At 32.1% G+C, this 15,783-nt stretch overlaps 1 long non-coding RNA gene across 1 annotated transcript; it reads right to left on the bottom strand.

The window, feature by feature from the left end:
* Positions 1–12,635: 12,635 nt before the first annotated feature.
* On the bottom strand, positions 12,636–14,891 carry LOC147027137 (uncharacterized). The gene is made up of 2 exons (XR_015058700.1): positions 14,751–14,891; positions 12,636–14,653 (listed from the first exon to the last, which is right to left on the bottom strand). It is a non-coding gene; the product is annotated as an uncharacterized LOC147027137 (long non-coding RNA).
* Positions 14,892–15,783: the final 892 nt, after the last annotated feature.

Genomic DNA, 15,783 nt, shown 5'->3' with positions numbered 1-15,783 from the left:
CAAGAACTGCTGTTCCAATATAAATTGGTTTATCCATTACAATACTTTCCTTTTTCATATGAATTGCAGAAAAGTTCTCTGAAAAAACCTCTTCTCTCTCAAAACTTGGTTTATTTATCAATCTCGAAGCTTCTTTCCAAGATGTTGCGAATCTAATGTTTTGCCTGTTTCTAACATTTTCCATAGTCTTTCCAAATACAGCATTATTCATTAATTTATAAAAGTCCCCTTCAAATTTTACTTTTGTATTTGCTCTCATATCTGTATTGAATTGAATATACTTTTTCACCCAAGGACTTTGTTTAAATTTTAAAACTCTATGAATTTTAGCTACTCTCAATCCTTCTCTCAAAAACTGTTTTAAGCTTCTCTGATGCAAAACATATCCCTCTTTATCATAGAATGTTGTTAATAACTTTTCTGTTGATTTACCTTTAATATTAAAACTTTTATGATAATCACTTAACCATTCTTTCTTTGGAGTTTCTTTCTCACATGCAAAAGGAAGATCTTTATGCTTATTATGAAGATCACTCGGGTACCTCAAATCAACTTCAAAATAATAACCTTCTTCTTCGTCATTCAATTCCTCTTGAGAAGAAATAACAATATTCATCAAAGCCTTTTCATAATCCTTTTCTTCCACCCACTCTAATTTACCATAAGGCAGAGATTGAGACATTGCCCATCCATACAAATTATTAGCATCAAAATACATCAAATAATTACTATCTTTTTCACTATCATAATTTGGAAGATATTTATTATTTGCTTTAGCATATCTTTTTGAACATACTTGTGATATTCCACCTCTCTTGGACTTCTCAATCATCAAAAGCATATCCACATCACTGATTAAATCTATATCTTGTTTTGTCATTTTCAACATTGCACTCCAAGCTAAACCAGGAGCTGTGAAATAGTGGGCAGGATCGAATCCATAACAATTTTTATTATGACAGAGTGATCTAAAAGCTTCAAACACATCAGCTAACAATAAAACATCTGTTTTTAGATATAAATCGTGATATTCTCCAAGGTTCTTTATCTTAAATATTTTCCATATTTCTTGTGCGTGTTTATATTCCTTATCACTTATCTCTTCTTCATAAAGGTTATTATAGAAACTTTCTTTTGAAGGAAGTTGTGTTTCTTTAAATCTCATAAATGAATCCATATAATCATAAGGATAAATTCCCTTACTTGTAAGAATTTTCTCTTTACTTTGAATTTCATTCCTTGTTTGAATTTCCTCTCTCGTAAGAATTCCTTCTTTAATCAGAATTTCATCTTTAATCTGAATTTCCTCTTTAGTTCGAATTTTCTTTATAATTAGAATTTCATCTTCAGTTAGAATTTCTTCATTAATTAGAGTTTCCTCTTTACTTTGAATTCTCTCTTTAATCTGAATTTCCTCTTGAGTGAGAATTTCCTCTTTTGGAAAGAATGAATTAAGATTTGGAAAAGAGTCCATGGAGCTTAGATTTGATGCGAGGTAGGCTAGTGGTGTTCCCATAAACTTGTAAGAATCTAAAAACCTAATACGAGTTATAGGTTTTGTGAATATCATTTTTGAAAATGAAATATACTTTTGACTTGTGTTTGTTATGGCAGAAATATTCCCTGGTGTTTTTGAAAGTTCATTTATAAATAGATGTGTATCATAGTTGGCGCTGTTGTGAAGACAGACTGGAATAAAAGAAGGTAATTTATAATTAAGATTACAACAGGAATGAGCGGGACCTCTATATTTACCAGTAAGATGACAATGGTCTCTAACTTTAGACTCCTTAATTTCCCCCTCACAAATATGACAGATATTGTTCATTCTAAATTCTAATTTTTCTTCTTTGGTTAATTTCATCGGTTCATTTGTTTCTTTCATTAATTTAGTGAGTCTTATACAATCCTTTTCTAATCGTTTTACAAACTCTTGTGAAGCATTTTTTCCACGATAATGTTCAAGTTTGTTATACTTTTCTCCAACAGATGATTTGATATAATAACAGAAACCACAAGGAATATGTTTTTGATATTTATTTGTATATGGTTCTTTTGGATTAGGAGAAGCAGTATTTATCTTTTAAGGACACATGCAAAATCAGCGAATATCACAAATGGGTGCATGATAGATTTATTATAATCTTCAAAATAAATCTTTTCACCAGGTTTAGGCATTGTAATTACAGCTGATTTATGATTACTACAATATTTTGAATGTTGTTCTAATCGTTCTTTTGTATGAAATGAATTAAGACATCGCTTACAAGGATATATTTTGTTTGCTGTTCTGAATACCTGAGAAGAGATTAATCTTGATAAATTATTGATGTATGTGTAATGTGAATTCTTTCCAACACTAAAATATAAAAGGTCAATGTGTGTTTCTTCATTTTTATAGTTGTTTGAAATTTTTAATATTTGAACTTTGTTTGTATCCGTTAATCCATATACATTAATAGAAAGATTATTCTTTTTCTCAAATTTAGGAATATCTGTTAGTGGCATTGGGAATTTAAAATCTTTAATGTCTAAGGTATTCTCATATTTCATATATTGTTTTACTCTTTCTGAATTACATTTTGGTGGATGTAAGTGAGCAAGAACAGACCAGAGAAAACATTTATTATCATTGTTCTTAATATTAACAACTGCCTTCTTTAGTTTTATTTCTTTTGGTAATTCAATATAAGAAGAAGCTTTAAGAGGGTTTGATTTTAGAATGTGTATATCTAAAAAGATGATTTTTTAATATTGAATCCACTTCCTACCACTCTATTATCAACATCCTCCTCTTGTCTTGATAGTTCTTCATAAACCCCACTATTCAAAAAATCTTGAAATGATGTTATAAAATGAAGATCTGTTCTCATATAAGGAGTTTGTTCTTCATCTTGTCTTTTCATATTCATTTTCACTCCCATATAAAACTTTAAAGTTTTCATTTCTTTTAATGTCTTTTTAATAAATTTTTCAACATCGGGTTTCACTATTTCAATTGATTCAGCTATTGATGATGGACCGGGTTCTCCAAATTGAAAAATCCTTATTTTTATATGCCCTTTAAATGCCTCATCAGTGTTTTTAATATAATAGTCTCCCTTTACTTTAAACTCATTTTTCTTGTGTTTTTGTGATTGAAGATGTTGATTATAACTACTCTTCAAAACATCCTTTGAACAGATATCACAATGTTTTATTTCCAACTCAAGAGGAGATATTTGATGAAATAGATTAAATGTGTGTTTGTTGGTTCGGAGGTGTTTTCTATAATGTTTATATTCGTGATTACAAACATCGCAGTACGTTGTATTCACCATATTTATAGAATAAAACTTTGCTTAAACTAAAATTTTCTTGATGAAAATTTCGTTTAATTTATAGGTGAATCTGTGCTTAAAAACATTTTATCCTCCAACTTTTTCACTTAATAAATACAATGTTTCAAGACACAAAAGACAAGTTTCAATCAATCTCTTCATCTGTTAAAGATACTGAGAAATATGTCAAGGATGTAAAATTGAACAAAGATAAATATAACAACTATTGGATAAAAACTATTATGGTAAATAATATGAGTTCTTCAATTTCCTTCAGTGGAAGGGCTTTTAGTATACCTGGTAGAACATCAATTAAAGTATCTCTAACAAAAGTTTCTCCTCTCCTTCTAGTAATATATTCAAAACTAGAAAAAGCAATGAAACAAGAAAAAGTATCAAAGAACAAAAACCTTATGGATGAAGCTTTAGAAAGAAAAGATAAGACCATCTGTAATATGCAAGGAGAAATTTGTATTTTTTTCAACAACCCTAAAGATGTAAATCTTGATGAAATAAAGGATGTTAATATATCAGGTGAAATGACATTTCGTTCAATAGTAGTTAACGATAATTTTAAAATTACCTTTAATATAAAAAATGTTGTCGTTGAATCTGATAATGAAAAAAAGTATATCGATATCGATGGTAATATACAACTGAAAGTATAGATGAATTTCAGTTTAAGTAAAGTTTTACTTTATAAATATGCCAGACTTTCCTGATTCTCCATATGACAAATTTGAGAATTGTCCTGCGTGTGAAAGACGGGGATTAAACACAGAGTCAAAAGCCTATAAGCAATGTATATTCTGTGATTATCTTCTAATTAATGATAATAAAAAATATAAAAAGGAAAATAATTCTTTTAGATTTACACCAAAAATGAATTACTTTACAAGATTGATTAGAGAAATGAATGTAAAGTATGAGGATGATAACACACCTTTCCTTACAAGGGAAGAAACTGAACGTATAAGAGAAATGTTCAAAGGATTGTTGTTGTATATTATTCATGGATGTAATTTTCAGGGAAATATCAACACAAGATATTGTATAAATAAAATAATGGATTATCTTGAAATTAAACCTGAACTTAGGATAAAATATAGAGTTTCTAAAAAAGCCAATAATAAATTAAATAACCTGTTTTTCAAATATATAAATGAATGATTTTTTACCTATTTGGGAAAATAAGATAAAATTTAACAACCATAAAAATCTCCCAAATTCATTAAGATGTCTCATAGTTGGTTCAAGTGGATGTGGAAAAACCTGCTTACTTTTAAAAATGCTCCTCACTCCCAACTTTTTAGATTATGATAATTTAATAATTTTCACAAAGTCGAGTTTTCAACCAGAGTATCAACTACTCTCACAAGATTTTAATGCTGGTCTTCAAAAAGAAGATATAATAGGTTTATTTAAACGAAAAACCTAAATGATTATAACATTGAAGATATAATTCAACTATTTTGTGATACACAGAGATGTAAAAAGAAATCAAATCTTATAACTTGTATTCTTAGTGATAATACGGATGATATACCGTCTCCCCAAGATTTGGATAAATCAAAAAAGAACCTCGTTATCTTTGATGATTGTGTTAATGAGAGAAACCAAACGGTAATGGACAGCTACTACACAAGAGGGAGACATTCTTCTTGTAATTGTATTTATCTTAGTCAATCGTACTTTCAACTTCCTCGTCGTTCCATCAGAAACAATGCTAATACTTTTATTTTATTCAAGTTAAATTCAATAGATATCAATAATTTTTGGAGAGATAATTGTTCTACATTATGTAGTAAAAAGAAATTTGAGGATTATATGAAGTACACGACTGAAAAATATAAATATATTGTTGTGAAACAAGATGAGATATTAAGGGATATATTTTTTGTTTTATAAACAATTACATATATAAATGACAACTATTATTATAAATCTTGTGGGTAAATCTGCTTCTGGAAAAAACTTTCATAAATCAAGGTTCTTGTGTAGTACAAATGAGAATATTGTAAATTTACTTAAAAAACACCCCGTGATACGCATTGTATCAACAACAACTAGAGCAATAAGACCTGGAGAAGTAAAAGGTGAAGATTATCACTATATTTCAGTGGAGGAACATATGCGATTGAGGAATGAAGGACAAATATTTGAGGAGGTTTCTCTTGGTACAACAAAATATTCACATTGTAAGAGTGAGTTAAAGACACTAAAATCTGGTGGTGTTGGGATATTAGAAACTAATCCAGAAGGAACGAGACAAATTATTAAATATCTGAGCGGAGTGAAGATTTTATCATTCGGTTTTGATGTTGATGAAGAAACTCAACACAAACGTATGAAAAGCAGAGATGCAAGGATTAGTGAAGAAGAAATTACAACTCGCATTAATGTTAATAAAGAATTTGATGAAATATTTAAAGAAAAGGATTTATTTGAACACATCTACTTGAATGATGAAGAAAAGGAAAATTTCCCTGTTGATCTTTACAATTCATTAAATGATATTTTACAATAAATAAATGGATACAAAAGAAAGAGCAAGAAGATTTAAGGAACATCAAGAGTTGGTTTCAAAAGTTGTAAAACAACAGGAAGACATAAAGAAGAAACGCAGACAGAAACTAACGGGCGAAGAAGCATTTGAAAAAAAACAAGATAAATTTTTTAAACCACTTTTAAAAACTTCCCAAGAAAAAATGAAAGATGTTTCCACAGTTCCCACAGTAGAATATACTCCTAGAAAGCTTCAAATGTTAAAAGATTTTAGTCAAATGACGGAGGAAGAATTGGAGCATATTGGAGAATTAGAACATGATGAAGGTTTATTTCAACAACTGGAAGAGATTAATCAACCCCCTGATTATATTGTGAATGCTGTTCAAAACAATGAATATTCAGCGGATTCAAAAACCAAAGCAGGACTCATTCCAACAGAACAACCAGCAATATTTCATCTTGTTCAAGAAAAGGTATTGATATTTAATGATGAATTAAGGTTCTTAAGTTCTGCTCAACCCCCTGTTAAACTAACTCCGAGATTAATGTTTCTTCTCACAAAAGATGGAAGGCAAGGTTCAACTGTGAGGGATGAATCAAAGTATATTGATAAACCATTGGATATGGAAAATAATGATGATAGAGTATATATTGATTTGCTGAACACTCTAAATTATAAGGTTATTCTTTCTGGTAAAAGTAGGAAGAATGAGAAGGAGAAACACATTATTCAGGCTTTAAGTATCCTTGGTTCAGGTATTAGTTTTCTTCCAAATGACCCATCGCAATTAGTTAATAGACTGTTATTGTTGTTCGGCAGTAAGAAGGCTGGAAATAACAATTGTTTTAATGAAGCATCAGCCATTTTAGACCAGTTGATGAACATGAAAATAATTAATAAATCTCAATATAAAGACATTTTATCTCATATTAAATAAGATGAGAAGCACAATCCTGAGTTTTAATTTCACAACAAGCGACCACACATCTTCATTCCCATACCCACTACAACTTGACACAACAAAAGAATATGAGGCATCTTTATTGTCCATGGAGACTTATAATACCTTATTTAATATAACCGAGAAAAATGACAAGTTTAGTTATAATCCGGGAAGTGGATACAAAACGATAACAGTCTCACCCGGAGCATACGAGATTTCTCAAATATCTTCCGAAATTGCTCGTCTTATGAAAGAACAGGGTGATGAACCAAAAAATATTGTTATAAACATTCAAAAACATACTTCAAAATCAACGATTAAAGTCAAAAATAACTACAAGGTTGATTTCACAATTGATAATTCATTTAGAGAGTTATTAGGTTTCTCCTCAAAAAAGATTGAAACTAATGGGACGTTTTACAGTGATAATGTCATTCAAATATCCTCAGGAATAAATTCGGTGTTAATTCACTGTGATTTGATTGATGGTGCTTATAATGATGGATTAAAAACAAATACAATATTTTCATTCAGCGCATACTCAACCCCAATTGGTTATAAATTCAATATGGAGCCTAAAAATTTGGTTTATCTACCTGTGTCAGGAAAAACCATACACAGAGTAAATTTTAGGATAACCGACCAAGATAATCGTGTGATCTCTTTTAATGGAGAAGTTATATCCATCAGAATTCACCTACGTGAAGTTTTTCAATAAATAAATACGATGGTTATTGTGAGGAAGCACGAGTTGGGAAAATATAAAATAATTACAGGGGATGGGATGTTCCTTTCCCGTACTACAAGGGTGAAGGTATGTATCTTGGTAGAGGATACTATAAACCTAAGAGACAAAGGGGTGTTGGACATCAATTTAGAGGAGATGGGATAATTGATACTCTCATGGGTATTGGTTCAACTATTCTTAAACATAAAGACCTAATTGGTTCAACTGCTTCTGCTGTGGGAAATGTAGCAGGTGCTGTAAAGAGTATAAAAGATGCTCAGAAAGAATCTCATAAATTACAAGCAATAAAAGAAATTAAGAAAGGTAAAACTCAGTTGTCCCCCAAAGAACGACAGAAAATAATTCAAATACTTGGATCAGGGTTTCAAAAGTTTTAACATCTTTTTCCTAAATAAATACAAGTATGGAAGCACATGATGGTATCTATGATTTGAATGATACTATTATTATCTCAAACTCCACTAAAAAAGAAGATTACTTCAAGGTAAATGCAATAACTGGAACAGACTGGAATACAAATGGTACAAAAAGTTTTGAAATAAATAATCAACAAACCTATTTGAATCTCTCCGAAAGTTTCTTGTTGTGTAAATTTAAATTCACTAAGGCTGGGAATAACACAAACGCTACACTTGTAAATGATTTCTTCTGGAAAATGTTTGATAGTGTGCGATTGTATATTGGAACACAAGAAGTTGAAGCGGTTGATTATGTCTCTGCTGTATCTGAAATGATGAAATTTACACTCTATACATTCAGTGATAGAATGGGAAAGGGGTCTGTCGAAGGTTTTATTCCTGATATGTCAACGGGAACAAACACAGACCCTGGATATATTCAAAGGAAAGGAATGTATAATGATGATACAAAAGCAGAAAATAGTTTTACTGTGGCAGTTCCTCTTAAAGGTATATTTGGATTTTGTGATTATGATAAAGTTCTGTATGGTCTTAAAATTAGATTTCAACTACAAAGGAATGATAATGAAAATAGATTGCTTTTTGGTGTTGGTAATGCTTTTGGTGATCAGAATAAATTTGTAATTGAGGAGATGAGTTGGTATATCAGTGAATATACTCCTAATCTTAAAACAGAAGAGATGTTGAATCGAAGACTTAACTCAAAGAAACCACTCAGTGTATCATACCTCAAAAGAAGATGTCAACACGTTAAACTCAATCAAACTACTTACACGTGGAATTTGGGTGTTCTGGAAGGAAAGCCACGATATCTGTGGATGATTTTTAAAAAGCCAGATGGTGATACTGCGACTGATAAGAATAATGCATTGAGTGATAATGCTAAGGTGAAACAACTTCGCGTTTCTCTAGATGGAACATTTTATCCACGAGATAGATTGGAAATTAATTGGGAAAAAAATGATTTTGCTGAAGCATACAAGTCTTACCAAAAGGTGTGTGAAAGTAATGGAAATAAAGAACCTATTTTGGATATGACAGCATTTAAAAGTTTGTATACAATCTATACGTTTGACCTGAGCGCTCAAAAAGAAACTATAAAGTCTAATCGAGTGGATACTTCCCTATACATTGAAAGAGGAGAGAGTGAAGAAGTTGATACATATTGTTTGCTTTTGGAAGAAACAGAATTGCAGATTAATACAGATAATGGTGTGATGATTAGTCTCACATAATTTTTTTGTTAAATAAATGAGTGGCAAAGTACCAACTGGGGTATATGTTAATCAAATCAATCTTCATAAACTATCATCTTGTGTTCAAAATCAAAAGCCTTGTACGATTAACGTTAATACAATTCAGAGAAAAGGAGCAGTAAGAATTGATGTTTTGCTCACAAGAGAACAGGTTAAAATCTTGAATGACACTGGCTCACTTAAAATTAAAATGACAAAACCAATGTTGAAAAAATATTCAATAAGAGAGACGAGTGGAGGATTTCTCCCATTTCTAATTCCTTTATTTGCTGGTTTAAGTGCGGTTGGAGCATTGACGGGTGGTATTTCAACAGCGGTCAAAACTGCCAACGAAAGGAAGGCTCAACTCCATGCTCAAAAAGAATTGGAAAGACATAACAAAGAGTTGGAGAAACAAATTAGTGGAAGTGGTGTAATTGTAGATTTTGCTGAAAAACTTGAAGGTCTGCCTGATAAAGCGAGATTGTTAGTTGGAGATATGCTTTCTTCTATAGCACAAGCAGGTGTAAAATTAACGAAAAGAGGTAATGGATTATATCTTTCTAATAAATAAATGAGCATTGATGAGTGGTTGAAAGAATTTGGAAAGAATACAACATCAAATTTACAACTTGCCAAATATTGTAAGAAATTAAAAATTCATAATGTGGTTATTTGTATGAGAGATGAATTAACAAATGTGTCGAAACATACAAAGAATATTATTATGAACTTAGAAGATAATGATGGGAACGGTTCTCATTGGGTTTGTATTTTTAATAGTCAAGACAAATATTATTTTGATAGTTTTGGTCTTCCACCACCTGTTGAAGTCATAAAATTCTTACAGAATGGTGTTTATCAAACATTTCAAGTCCAAGAATTAAATTCCAAGTGTTGTGGTCAATTATGTCTATATGTGTTATTTCAACTCAACAAAAATAAAAAATTTTATGATATTATTTTTAATCTAATATAAATGACTTATGTTGGTAAAGATGGTTCTATCTTTGGTGTATCTCAAGAACTGGATATTGATTTATCAAATTATTACACAAAGGCACAGGCTGAACGACATAAATATAATATAAACAAAAATATTAACATGAAAAATGCTTATAAATTAAAAAATTATCCAAGCCCGACTGACACGAATGACTTGGTGAGATTAAGCGATTTATCACAATATATATATACTTAAATAAAACGGCTGTGTATTCCAAAGATACAGAAGTGTTGATATTATCTCCAGGTCATACAGAATTCACAGTTCGAATTAAAATAAATTTTTATAAAGAAGGGCGTATCGTTTGTATGAGAATAGAACAATGGGGGTATGATATGAATGATTTAGGGTATAATTGGTCATTTAAAATTAACCTCGAAGACCTGGAACAATTAAATCAGTCTCGTAAGGAAGAATATTATCCACTTGGTATCGAGAATGAGTTTTGTGGAGCCACGATTAGTAAACAACAAATAAAAGAATTTAATAAGGGTAAATATAATAATGGTTTTGCCCTTGTTTATCTCATGAAAACAGAAAAAACAGGATTATATGTAATAAGTAAGGAAATACAAAATGATTTAACTATGGGAAGATGGGGAGGTGTTTCGTGCCATAATATTATTCTAACATATATTTCTAATACATAAATGACAGCAAGAAGGCTTCAAGAAAATTATCATTTCTGTGTCCAAGCATACCTTCAAGAAAAGGGTATTCGGTATTTTAATAAATATGTTCTACAACATAAGAATGAGGTATTTTCAATAAAAGATTGGCATTATGCTGATGTTGATAAACCAACAACTTTAGATTTAATTAGAATGTTAAATAATGAAAAAATTATAAGGTTAAGAAAAGGTAAGGCTCTTTTAGAAATTCAAAAGAAATTTTATTGGTTTCCTGTTGTAAAAAAATTATTTTGGATACAGGAATAACAAGAAATCCTGATGAATATATGTATAATATTCTATGGGGTGTAAACGATTCAAGTATAGTAAGGGATGAGGAAGGAGTTGAAGAAGAGAGGGAAGAGGAGGAAAAGGAGAAGGAGGAAAAGGAGGAGAGAGAGAAGGAGGAAAGAGAGAATAGAGAGAGGGAGAATAGAGAGAGGGAGAAGAAAGAGAAGGAGGAAAAGGAGAAGAGAGAGAAGGAGGAAAGAGAGAAGAGAGAGAGGGAGGAAAGAGAGAGAATGAATAAATATCAAAATATGGAAACCAGTGAGATTCAAAAAGATTGGTGGTATTACAGAAAATAACTCAACCCACCGAGGAGGAAAACAAAGAATTGACAAGTCTATTTGCAATACTTTCGACAAGACTATTAGCATCGACAAGATATGGATTTTAATTCAAGTTTTTTCTTAAATAAATGGAGGAGAGAGTGAAGACATTTCTAAGGATTCTTTATGTTTTAAAAATTAAGATTCAAATGTGCATGTTGGAAACTAAAAAGGTTTTTGCACTCTGCAGGAATTTTTCTCATAAATAAATGAGTTATTGTCTCAAATGTAAAAGAAAACTAATACTAAAAATATTTCATATATTAAAAGTAAAAATAACAGGGTTATACAAAAAGGTATATGTTCGGTGTGTGGTTCAAAAAAATCAATTTATCTCCAAACACAAACTCGGAGGAGATATACAAAAGTTTTTATCAGGAAGTAAATTTACAACTACTGGAATACCAGGGGAATTACATCTTCCAGGGTATTCTTTCTGTGGTCCAGGCACAAACTTGGATAAAAGATTAGATGAGGCAGACAATCCTAAATCCTGGAGTAAACCAATCAATAGAGTTGATGAAGTGTGCATGAGACACGATATTGATTATGGGAATACCACAACGTTGGAAGAAAAGCATGAAGCCGATAGAGAAATGTTATATAATTTGTCTCTGATACAAAATCCAACCTTGAGAGAAAAAGTTGATAGGTTCATCGTGAAGAAGATGATTAGTGCTAAATTGAAACTTGGACTTGGAAATTCAAAAACTTATAGGCTCTAATGATGCCATTAAGACTGAAGAGCAATTAGCTGATGAATTACATAAACCAATATTCACAAAGTTTCAGAGAAGGAAAGTTTATTCCAAGGAAGTTGATTATATCTGGTCTGCTGATTTGATTGAACTCAATAATGATAAGGGGTACAAGTATGCTTTAACCGTTATTGATTTGAGGAGTAGATATGCGTGGGTTGTCCCTTTAAAAAACAAAACAGGTAATACTCTTATGTTAGCTTTTCAACAGATATTTAATAAAAGTAAGAGAAAACCTAAGAAATTGTGGACTGATGAGGGTAGAGAGTTTTATAACAAGACATTTATGAATTTTCTAAAAAATAACAGTATTACATTATACAGTACCTTTAATGAAGGGAAGGCAGTTGTTGTTGAACGTTTTAATCGTACCTTAAAAGAGAGACTATATAAAAATTCACACAACTCGGTTCACAACAATGGTCATCTTTTATTCAGGATATTGTGGATAAGTATAATGACACGATTCACACGTCAACGAATATGAAGCCATCAGAAACATTTACAAAATTAAAATATGAAAAAGAGATTAATGTCAGAAAACCTAAGTTCAAAGTTGGTGATATCGTAAGAATATATAGGTGGAAATCTCATTTTGAAAAGGGTTTTACTGAACGATGGACGAAAGAACTTTTTAAAATTGTTGATGTAATAGATACAGTTCCTTGGACTTATAAAATATATGATTTGGAAGGGGAAGAGATTTTAGGTTCATTTTATTCACAGGAATTACAAAAGACAAAACTAAGCAGATAATACACCTTTGTGGACACTAGAGGGACAAGTCCGAGGTGTATTACAGTATATAATGTGTGTCAAGGGGGACGTTCTTAGATCTGTGAACCCCAAACACAGAATCCTCAACTGAATAGTCAAGGCTTAACTTTTGTTTGTGTGTGTGTGTGTGTGTGTGCAATGGGAGCAATAGGTTGGCGCTTCACTCCCTCCTACTATACACCGTTGTGGACACTCGAGGGCCAAGTCCGAGGTGTATAACAGTATATAATGTGTGTCAAGGGGTGGACGTTCTTACATCTGTGAACCCCAAACACAGAATCCTCAACTGAATAGTCAAGGCTTAACTTTTGTTTGTTGATGTGTATGTGTGTGTGTGTCCCAACCCTCACATTCAAAATCTCAACCCCAACCCTCACATTCAAAATCTCAACCCCAACTCAATCCTCGCCCAACACAATGTCTTTTTCAAAATGAGATTTCCACCTATATATATATATATTTTTACGTTTTTTTTTTCTTCTTCCAATTCTGTCTTTTAAGGCTTTCAGGTTTGATGACGTAGAAAGAGGGAGTAAGCCTGCACTTTCTTCCCAGAACTTTCTTGATCTTGCTCCCATCAAGCACCATCCGACAAAGAACTACATCGATAGGTTTAGATCCCAAAGAGTGATAGCAACTCCAAAAGTCTCCAAAATATAAATAAATAAAATAATAATAATAATAAATAAATAAATAAATAAATAAAAGCCCCCAAAAAAGTTTCAAGTGTCCAACATAAACCCAACTTTCCAAGTCTTCAAGGTATAACCACATTCCCGTTGAGTTTCCAAGATATGTATCACATTGTGAGTTATCAATCCAGAACCCACATTTCAAGTATTCAAAGTAAAACCAACTTACAAAGTCTCTTAAGGATAACTCATTTACTGATTTTTTCAAAATTTGTGAGTCTCCAAGGTAGGACCCATATTTAGAACCATCTTGGCAGAACCCTTTTCCTGAGTCTCCAAGGTAGTTATTTAAACCATCAAGGCAGAACTCATTTACTGATTTTTTCAAAATTTGTGAGTCTCCAAGGTAGGCCCCATATTTAGAACCATCTTGGCAGAACCCTTTTCCTGAGTCTCCAAGGTAGTTATTTAAACCATCAAGGCAGAACTCATTTACTGATTTTTTCAAAATTTGTGAGTCTCCAAGGTAGGCCCCATATTTAGAACCATCTTGGCAGAACCCTTTTCCTGAGTCTCCAAGGTAGTTATTTAAACCATCAAGGCAGAACTCATTTACTGATTTTTTCAAAATTTGTGAGTCTCCAAGGTAGGCCCCATATTTAGAACCATCTTGGCAGAACCCTTTTCCTGAGTCTCCAAGGTAGTTATTTAAACCATCAAGGCAGAACTCATTTACTGATTTTTTCAAAATTTGTGAGTCTCCAAGGTAAAACTTGTATTCTGGCTCATCAAGGTATAACTTGTTCAGTGGGTATTGTCTTGATAACTCACAATGAGTACTATTGCTGTAAAACTCTTTTTCAGGATTTTGCTGGTCTCCAAGGTATAACTCTTTGGTTGGGTCATCAAGGACGAACTCGTTCTGTGGGTCTTGGTCGCTCATAAGGTCTTCAACCAAGCCAACAATTTCGCCCCAAGTTGTAGCAAAAGCAGTATTTTCATTTCGTATTTCAGACACAATTTCCTGTGAGAGAAAATAATAATGTATTAATTAAGTTATTTAATTATTAAATGAGTATGCTTCAATCAAAGTTTGAAAATAGGAAAATAAAAAATCTTACCTCAATAGATAAGAGGTTTGAATCCAGTTCATCAACTTGAAGGTTTAGTTCCATACAAGACAGAGAGTTCCAAGGAACACCAAAGTCATCCCACTCAAGGTCTTGGTCGCTCATAAGGTCTGCAACCAAGCCAACAATTTCCCCCAAGTTGTAGCAAAAGCAGTATTTTCATTTCGTATTTCAGACACAATTTCCTGTGAGAGAAAATAATAATGTATTAATTAAGTTATTTAATTATTAAATGAGTATGCTTCAATCAAAGTTTGAAAATAGGAAAATAAAAAATCTTACCTCAATAGATAAGAGGTTTGAATCCAGTTCATCAACTTGAAGGTTTAGTTCCATAGAAGACAGACAGTTCGAGACAAGCACACAGAACACCATTGCCAGCAAAAACAAATGTTTAAAATGGAGCCTGGGTTTGAAGCTTTTATAGAGAAAGACTGGTGGGTGTGGTTTCCTTTGGAAATTCCCTGGGCAAGCCTAGGCAAGCCTTCATTGGGAAATTTTTCAAAACCATAACATCCTGTAATTTTCTAGTGATTTCTTTGTGAGTCAGAGATGAACTGGAAATGATGTAAGAGTGGGCGGGGCTTAGCAAAAGTAGGCGGAGCTTAGGAAAAGTGGTCGTGGCTTAGAAAAATACCTTATGAAAAGTGGGCGGAGCTTAGCAAAAGTGGGCGGGGCTTAGGAAAAGTGGGCGTGGCTTAGAAAAATACCTCATGAAAAGTAGGCGGAGCTTAGCAAAAGTGGGCGGGGCTTAGGAAAAGTGGGCGTGGCTTAGAAAAATACCTTATGAAAAGTGGGCGAAGCTTAGCAAAAGTGGGCGGGGCTTAGAAAAAATGGGCGGGGCTTAAATAAAAGTGGGCGGGGCTTATTGAATACCTTGTGGAAAGTGGGCGGGGCTTAACAAAAGTGGGCGGGGCTTAAAGAAAAGTGGGCGGGGCTTAACAAAAAATAACCTGTGGCTCAGGAGGTGGTCAAACAAGAGCATTAAGAGAAGTTTATCATTTCGTAATGGCACAAATGGGGT

This window comes from Eptatretus burgeri, chromosome 5 (genome assembly GCF_056783735.1).
Source record: "Eptatretus burgeri isolate ZD-2024b chromosome 5, Ebu_testis_v1, whole genome shotgun sequence".
NCBI classification, from domain to species: Eukaryota; Metazoa; Chordata; class Myxini; order Myxiniformes; family Myxinidae; genus Eptatretus; species Eptatretus burgeri.
This window is presented reverse-complemented; position numbering and strand designations above follow the sequence as displayed.